Raw genomic sequence first — 9,412 nt, 5'->3', positions numbered from 1 at the left:
GTGATAAAGTACACACTCGCCTGAAAAAACTCATTTTAACAATCAATGAAAGCATTTAACACATTATCAATCAATAATAACAAACCAATAAGTCAAGAAAATATAACAAACAAGGAACACTCACCTAGTTATGCAAAATAACGTGCAAAATATCCTTCCGGATATTACCCTTAGTCACCAATGAAACCTAAGGTTGAACAAGAAAACATATTACAGTTTATCGAGCAGAACATTTAAGGGAAACAAAGAAACTGGACTAATTAGGAGTAAAACGTGTAAAGATGAGTTTCAAGTAAGAAGAGGGTTGTTTGAACCCAAGGATGAAAAATCATGTTTTAAAATGGAAAGCCGGTCATGGTGTTGGCCAAATAGAAACCTAGCCCTCGAGCGAAAATTTAGGCAGCACGCCCTTTGTGTTTACCTAATTTTTCAGTCATTTTGGCTTCATTATTTTTCCTCAGCCAATCCCAAAGTCATACATATCATAAATTCAAGTCAATAGCCATTCCATAGGCTCATAACATCATAAGAACAAGAATCAAAGTAATAACAAGTGCGGAAATACAATCTAGCAAAAGACAGATTTGACGTGTGGATGCGGAAATAACAAATCTGAGGCTACGCTTATCAGATTGAGGCACAACTTATGCCGTTTCGAAGCTAAGACACAGGGCTACAATGTTTATGAAGGTCACGTAGTCCGGTTTCCAATGTAACTTAGTCAAATCCTCAATTTACAGAACTAAAATCTAACTCGTCGGCTGTCTAACCGCATTGTACTGTAATGGTCATATCTCAGGTTACAAAAGTCCGATTCAGGTGTTCTTAGAGGCGTTTGAAAGCTAACTCAGAATACTACAAATTTCACGTTTTTGTAAAAAGCTAAATCAGTACGGATCCTAGTGGAAAAACGTGATGAACTGGATGAACTGACGAAAACGGAACACTGGAAATTTCCTAAAATAGTGAGGGTATTTTGATCTTTTCATGGGTTACGTTACTCCGATTGAGTTGAAATTTTGCAGGCACCTCTAAAATGTCATTTCCTACAACTTTCATGTTTTAAGACAAGGCCAATTCGGCCTCTAACATAGGGCAATAAAAACAGGCAGAACCTAGTGACAATTTTCCAGAAATCTGAAATCTTTTGGTTTCAATGATAACTTTCTTAATTTCTTACTCCACTTGCTACCAAAACCCCCTATATAACCTTGGATACAACATATATTCATCATACATCAAGTTTAGGCAGAAATTTATTAAACCCTAACTCATGTAACAAAAGGAAAAATTACCCAAAACATGATAACAACCGTAATTCATCACAATCTTGAGATGCTAAGCTAATTTAAACAAGATTAAGAGTAAAAATTGGGGAAATCATCATCCTTACTTTGCTTAGTGTCTACCAAGAGCAACCCTAGCCTTCCCCTTCAAAATTTCACCAATAGCTCACTCAATAAACACTCAAGGGTGCCTTTAATCGGTTTAGTTTCTTTGTTTCCTCACTTTGTGACTTGATTCAAGAAGAAATGGAGAAGCTTTTCTCTTGTTTTTGCTCTCTCTCTCTCTCGGCTCTTCAGCAGAAATAATGAGGAAGAATGGTGCAATTTTGGGGATAAGAAGGTTGGACAATGTGTGAGGCCCCAGTTCGTTCTACGTTGATATATTCATTAATTGGGCGGTAACGTTTTGTTTTGGGAGTATTTCGAAAACCCTAAGTAGGGAGTAAGATTTAAACCCTAGTTTTGTATTCGAACAAGTTTGAGTGGTGATTAAAGTTAGTTATGTTAATGTGTGTTTTAGTGTGGGTAAGTATAGGATTTAATCCATTTTGTATAGATTAATTAAGTTTAAGAAGGTTAGAAACCCGAAGTGAACAAAAACCCTAATTTCCGGTTAAGATTGGAAACTCGTCTTTTCTACATTTTTCTGTATTAGAAAATTTTCCCAGATAATTTTTATTGAGTAAATAGAGTTTTTAATTGATTTTTCTAGGATTAGTTTGTTTTTGAGAAATTAAGAACGTATATCGGAAGTGGGACCCGCTAGTGCGAAAAGTTCGGAAAATTTCGGCCGATTAGGTTAAGTTTCGAATACTGGGTTTAATTTACCGGGTGTTAAGAGATAAGTAGAGATTGCAATTTGGATTGATATGAGAGAGAAAAGTTAGGTAGATATTTCATAAAAGGTGACAAGTGTCACCATAAGATTAACTCTTACAATAAGATTTACTATTCCATTTTTTGACTTTTGACCCAATTGGTTAAATATTTTAAAATTAACCAAAAATCACCATTTTTCTCTTACCTTTGGCCGGCCCTCTCTCTTGCAAGAAGGAAGAAAACCTCTCTCAATTCCTTGCTCTAATCTTGCCCAAATCAAGAACTTAACCGTTTAATCTTGAATTCCTTCCATAAAACCTCTTAGTTTAGTGCTTGTAAGGTGTTGTGAGGAGTTGTTTGGAAGCTTAAGGTGCTAAGTGGTCTCTCTTCTTTGGTTCTAAGGTAAGTGACTATGGAACCCCTCTCTTCTATCTAAAGATGCTTAATAAATGACTTGTGGTTGTTATGAGTGTGATTTTGTGGACTATTTCTTGATTTTAGTTAAGATTGATGAAGTTTTCTATTTATTTGGAATTTTTGCTGGTTGCATATGATCACTATGATGTGGCTATGTATGATGATTGGAAATGAGGGGTAATGACTCTAGTAAGTGCAAATGAGTGATAATTGCAAGTAATTTTGGATTTGGAGGAAATTTCAGCAACTTAGGGTTTCACCACCCCCTTTTCTGTCCGGTTTTGTATCTCCTACTTAGAGGCCGAATTGGCCTTTTCTTAAAACATGAAATTTCTAGGTATTGATGTGTTTGAGGTGCCTGTAAAATTTCAGGTCATTTGGAGTAGTGTAGAGTGAGATATGTCGATTTTACTGTTGCTGTTCTGGGTTGATCAGAATGTGAAAACTGCACTTGTAATTGGTTGTTCTGGCTGGTATTGCTTCAGAATTAGTTGTTATGGTATTCTAATGAAATGTAGCTTGATGTATTAACTACCATATGCCTTTGGAATTTCTGGATTTGGACTTGTGTAGGCTGAGTTATGATGTTTGCACTAGAATACGTTTTGTGAATCTGTTTTTGTGATTCTGGTATAGTATATTGCACTTTCGACCTGGTTGCACTCGAAACTAGATTGAGTAGCCTTCTTCAACATTGTAGCCCCTTGAGTCCTGTGTATTCTTGTAAAATCTCAGGTTAAACGGATTAGTGTCTCATGAGTTATAGATGAAATGCTCAAGCCTGTTTTGCACATCAGATTTGGTACGTCTTTTAGTTTAGCTTCTGCCCGTGATCTTTCGGTTTTGATACAGTGCGATTTGGGTGTCAACTCCTTCATAAGAAATTTAGATCTTGGTCTCAGCTTCGAAACGGTATAAAGTACGTTGAAATCTGAGTTCCGTAGCTCCGGTTTTGATCAAAACAATATCGATCGTCAGAACTGCCCGGTATTTGGACAGTTCTGACGGGTATTTTGGCACTCGATTTTCGTTCTGTTCTGAATGGATTCAGGTCTTGGCCAAAACATGAAAGTTTTAGACTTATGTCCCAGCTTTCTAACGCCTTTGGAATTTCTTGATTTCGATTTCTGACCCATGAGTTACGGCCTTGTAAACAGGGCCTGTTTGGTAACTCGCAATGAAACAGCTGGCACAATTTCGTGCATTTTTTTACCTATATCTATTGAGATCTGGGTTGAGATGTCCAAAGGGAAGTTGTAGCCCTTCCTCTTAGCTTCGCAACGGTACCTCATGTACCTTGATCCGACACTCCTAGCCTAACTTTTGACCAAAACGGTTTGAGATGGCAGATTTGGCCGTCCCGTTTGCCGTTCCGCGCGCGCGCGTGTGCCATTTTTGTCGTTTCCGCACTTGCGCATGCCAATTTTGCCGTTTTGCTTGTTTTAAATACGTTAGTTGCCGTTTGTGATATATTGTGACACAATCTTCGATTTCAGACGGTGGTGAACTAGGCGGAGCCGGTGGGGCCCACTACTAGCCAACAAACGAAGTGATTTCCGCTTTTGTACTACTTTTGTATTTTGAGTAAGTATTCAGGCTAGTTTGGTGTGTTTTCTTTGCTATGTGTTTGAGATATGTGAAAAGGGCACTTAGGCGAGGGTGTACTTTATCGCACTCGACCTAAACCCTAATTTGGATGTATAATTGTACTTGGCATATGTATATGAACCTTTTGGAACCAAAACCCTTGAGCTTGTGGCTCGGTGCGACTTTTGAATAAAGTTTGTGAAGTTTGCAAAGTTTGTGATTTTGAATAATTTTGTGAAGTTTGTGAGTTTGGGGCGAACTCTTGACCTAGTTGGACTATTCGAGCCGGTTAGGGCTTGGTCGAAGGCAGTCCAACTTAGTCTGAGGTCACCAAGTTTGTAGGTTCATTTTATGAACCAATTTTGTGAATCCGGTTCACCGAGAAGGTGACCAAGTTTGTGACCCGAGCTTGTGACTCAAGCTCAAGTTTGTGATTTCGTTCGCCCGGGCAAGTTTGTAAGGTGACTGGCCAGTGAGGGTGATAAGGTGTCGGTGGGTGTACAAGTGAAGTTCTACGGACTATTATTTGCAGTCGACGGAGTGTCGGCAGGAGATCACGCATGGCACATGAGTTGGCTTTGGAGCCACCTGTATCCTTATTATGTGATGTTACTTTTCTGCTTTTGCTTTACTCTTATTGTGTAACTGTTACGTGAAATTTATGCTTTCGCCCCTGTTTACTTACTAAGCATATAGCTTACCCCATTCCTTTTGTTTTCCTTAGCAGGGGCCGACGCGGGGACTTTTGGCTCGTATACTAGTATAGTTAGTTTGGCTTGTAATAGTTGAACAGTTAGGATGTTTGTTTTTGTTTTGGTGGTTTGACTCGATACTTTTGGAGAATGTAATTATAACTCTTTTGGGATTGTATATATTGTATTTAGTGCTCTTTCGAACTTTAAGTTTTGAGTCCTGGCACGAGCTAGGCAGGCGGCCCGCCGATACCCTTGGGTTCGCCCTTGGGAGAAGTGGGGTCGTCACACAATGTCTTGGTCAATGGCCTCTAATGGTGTGACACTTGTCACAACCCTTACCAAGTAAAATTTCCTTTTCTTTTCTTGTATTTTCAGCCTCTAATTTCGGTCAAGCTTAGCTGGAATTTAGGAGATATTTTGCTCAAATATTAATGAGCTCATGTGGTAAGAAAGTGGTGGTCAAGTGGTGCGTTCAAACGGTAGTGCGCGGGACCCGCCGGTTCGCGCTGTTTTTCTTAAAAACACACGTACTAGGGTTTTTACTTCCCATTCACTAACCTTATCTCATTGCTCCTAATCACATATTATTTCTCACTTAAAAGTCACTTTTAATCACCAAATTTAATGCTTACTCTGTACCGAAAATTCATCCGGCGGAAAATCGCGAAAACCCCAATTTTGCACTAGTCTTGAAACCAAAAGTGAAACCCTACTTTCTAGGTTTATTTGCACTTATTGGGGAATGGTTGGGTAGTAGGGCTATAATAAATGATTTCTAAATAAAAAGGCATTTTTGAGAAAAATATAAGAAATTTGTGAGTCCTCACACTCTCTCCCCCTTAAAAGAATTTCGACCTCGAAATTCATACCTTCCGTCGCCTCGGAGGACCCCAAAACTTGGTGCTGATCTACGGCATAAACTTGTGTCGATACTTTTGTTCGATTTCCTTTTTCATGAGTTTGTTTCGTTTTGGTTCCTTCCACTTATTGAGTACTACCCTCTCGTGGCTGTTTCTTCGGGCAATTGCTAAGTTGATGATTGCTACTCCCACAAATCAAACATTTTCCCCTTTTCCGCCAGCAATCATTCTCAGTGTGATTCGCCTTTCCACAGTATCCACAGGCCAATCGAGGAGCTACTGTTGGATCTTCTCGAGAAATGTCCTTTGATCCGATCTGACTTCCTTTCATAGACCTTTCATCTAATGCTCTTAATGTCCAAGGTGGGCGAGGTGAATGGTTCACTTTTTGCACTTTGGAGAGCATTATCTTTTCTCTGGATTCCTCAAATGTGCTGTTGGATGTATCTCTTTTCCGCGTTTGACAGGCTTTTACTTGGGCTTTCACATCCTCAATTCTTTGGGCCTTCTCAAGAGCCTCTGTAAATGTATTAACTTGAACTGCCGCTAATGCCTCCTGGATTTCCAAATTTAGTCCTTGTATAAATCGTCTTATTCTCCGTCGCTCCGTAACCACCAATTCGGAAGCGAATTTAGACAATCTAGTAAATTTGGTCTCATATTCGGCCACACTTAGGGTTCCCTGACGCAACCCAATAAATTCGTCCTCTCTCCTTTCTTGGACTAAAGGTGGGAGATACTTTTCATTAAATTCCCTTACAAAGTTCGCCCATGTCCATACCGTCTGTTCTCTTTCCCACTTGGCTTTAATTACATTCCACCACGCGCGGGCTGGTCTTTCGCATTGAAATACAGCAAAATTTACTTGTCTTTGCTCCGTGTAATTCAAAGCCGCGAAGATATTAATCATTGCCTCCAACCACTGCTCAGCTATATCTGGATCAGGCCCTCCTTGAAATTTCGAAGGTAGAAACTTTTGGAACCTCTCAAGAGCCTTATCCTCTCCGATCTCAGGATTCCGGGGTTGATTCACTGGCATTTGACCTTGTTGATCTACCAGTCTTGCCAAGATATCCGTCATCTGTTGCATTGCCGTTGCCATTTGGTCTCCAGTCGCAGCTCTTGATCCCTGCTCTTGCTCGGCTGACGTTTCCCTTTCTCCTCTTGCTTCCGGGGTCCGCTCAGTTCCCCGGCCTCGACCACGCCCACGACCACGTCTCCCGTCCATAGATATGTTTTTCCTTCTCTCTTTTTTTTTTCTTTTCCCCCAAAAAGGTAATTTAGTAATGAAACACAGTAAATCGACTATTGTAATAAATTCTAGCTTTCCAAATACACAAATAAATATATATGCACATAACACGCCATATCAAGAAGACGGATAAGCAAATACACAAATACATATCAAGTTGGACAGGTAATCATGTACACACAGGTATACTGACGTCATGTAGTAACAATATACAGGTAAATCAAAAGGAAAAAGTGAAGTTGTCCCAGTATCAGCCCGTCCGGTCTCTCACGTCGCTTACTATCCAAACTAGATGTCCCTGACCTCTTGTGCTCATTCTAGTCAGACAAAGCCTGTTCACGTTCCCAAAATGCAAGTCTCAAGTACTTAGCAGCGCAGCAACTCTAGAGTACTCAGGCACGAGAATCCGAAATAAGATAATTCACATCTTGAGCTGCAGTCTCAAGAGTAAACTATCTACAATCGGAATTCCTACCTGACATACCTATCTATGGTCTTCAGATACCATGAGAAAGATTTAAAACCTATAACATTCGCAATTCATAGCTTCACTTAGTCCCTCATACTTATTCACCACTTAATCCAGGGTCACTCCGCGTAGAGACCACGCGAAGCAGCTATAGGTTTTATCCCTCAATCGCTTAACTTTCAAGTCAAATCGAATCCCACAGTCCGGCATCCTAAACTTCAAGCCTAGGATACACTACAGAGATCTAAAGCCTAAACTCTGATACCACCTGTGACGGCCCCACCTCCCCCTAGGGCGTACCCCAGAGTTCAGCGGGTCGCCTGCCCGGCTCTCGCCGGGACTCAGTCGTTCCTTAATCAAATCCAGAATAAATCACAAGAATAAATAGGGCAGCAATCCGAATTTAAAGTGGAACTTATATACATTGCTATCTCAAAAGGAAGTACAGCCATCAAATGTAAAAAGGTTCTCACTTCACCATACAACCAGCCCGTGCCAAGCACTAGGGCGAGAACCATTACAAAAGAAACAAAAGACCTAGACTAGGCTAGTCTATGCTCTCATCCTACTCGCCGTCCCCTGTTAAGGAAAACAAAACTAAAGGGGTGAGCTAAAAGCTCAGTGAGGTTCCGAACAGCTAATCAAACAATCAATTCAACACATTAAACATGGAGTATCAATAATTCAAGAAACATTTACAATGGAAAGCAATAGTAACATTCATTAAAAGGATACGGGCTCACATGGAGCTAATCGTTCTTTCGTTCGTTCCCCTGACATTTCCCCTTATTCCTCCAATTATTTGAAATTTCCTTTTTGAGAAATAAAACCCTCGTGCCTTCGTTCGTTCGTTCATCCCTTTCCGGACATTGATCGGACTTTACCCATCCGGACGTTGACCGGACTCCACCCATCCGGACGTAGCCGGAATACAAGGTAATACTCGAGTATACCAAATTCACCCAGGGTCACCATATCGCCCGACCGAGTCCGCTTCTGGCTCGAGTCGATCGGTAACGAATGGCAGGACCCAATTCAGCCAAAAGACTTACATTCATGCACAAGTAACGTTCCAATCATTCAATCTTTGAGAATTTCACATTTATTTTGGTCGAGTGCGATAAAGTACACACTCGCCTAAAAAAAACTCGTTTTAACAATCATTGAAAGCATTTAACACATTATCAATCAATAATAACAAGCCAATAAGTCAAGAAAATATAACAAACAAGAAACACTCACCTAGTTATGTAAAATAACGTGCAAAATATCCTTCCGGATATTACCCTTAGTCACCAATGAAACCTAAGGTTGAACAAGAAAACATATTACAGTTTATCGAGCAGAATATTTAAGGGAAACAAAGAAACTGGACTAATTAGGAGTAAAACGTGTAAAGATGAGTTTCAAGTAAGAAGAGGGTTGTTTGAACCCAAGGATGAAAAATCATGTTTTAAAATGGAAAGCCGGTCATGGTATTGGCCAAATAGAAACCTAGCCCTCGAGCGAAAATTTGGGCAGCACGCCCTTTGTGTTTACCTAATTTTTCAGTCATTTTGGCTTCATTATTTTTCCTCAGCCAATCCCAAAGTCATACATATCATAAATTCAAGTCAATAGCCATTCCATAGGCTCATGACATCATAAGAACAAGAATCAAAGTAATAACAAGTGCGGAAATACAATCTAGCAAAAGACAGATTTGACGTGTGGATGCGGAAATAACAAATCCGAGGCTACGCTTATCAGATTGAGGCACAACTTATGCCGTTTCGAAGCTAAGACACAGGGATACAATGTTTATGAAGGTCACGTAGTCCGGTTTCCAATGTAACTTAGTCAAATCCTCAATTTACAGAACTAAAATCTAACTCGTCGGCTGTCTAACCGCATTGTACTGTAATGGTCATATCTCAGGTTACAAAAGTCCGATTCAGGTGTTCTTAGAGGCGTTTGAAAGCTAACTCATAATACTACAAATTTCATGTTTTTGTAAAAAGCTAAATCAGTACGGATCATAGTGGAAA

This window comes from Coffea arabica, chromosome 4c (genome assembly GCF_036785885.1).
Source record: "Coffea arabica cultivar ET-39 chromosome 4c, Coffea Arabica ET-39 HiFi, whole genome shotgun sequence".
NCBI classification, from domain to species: domain Eukaryota; kingdom Viridiplantae; phylum Streptophyta; class Magnoliopsida; order Gentianales; family Rubiaceae; genus Coffea; species Coffea arabica.
Note: the sequence above shows the minus strand (reverse complement) of the source record.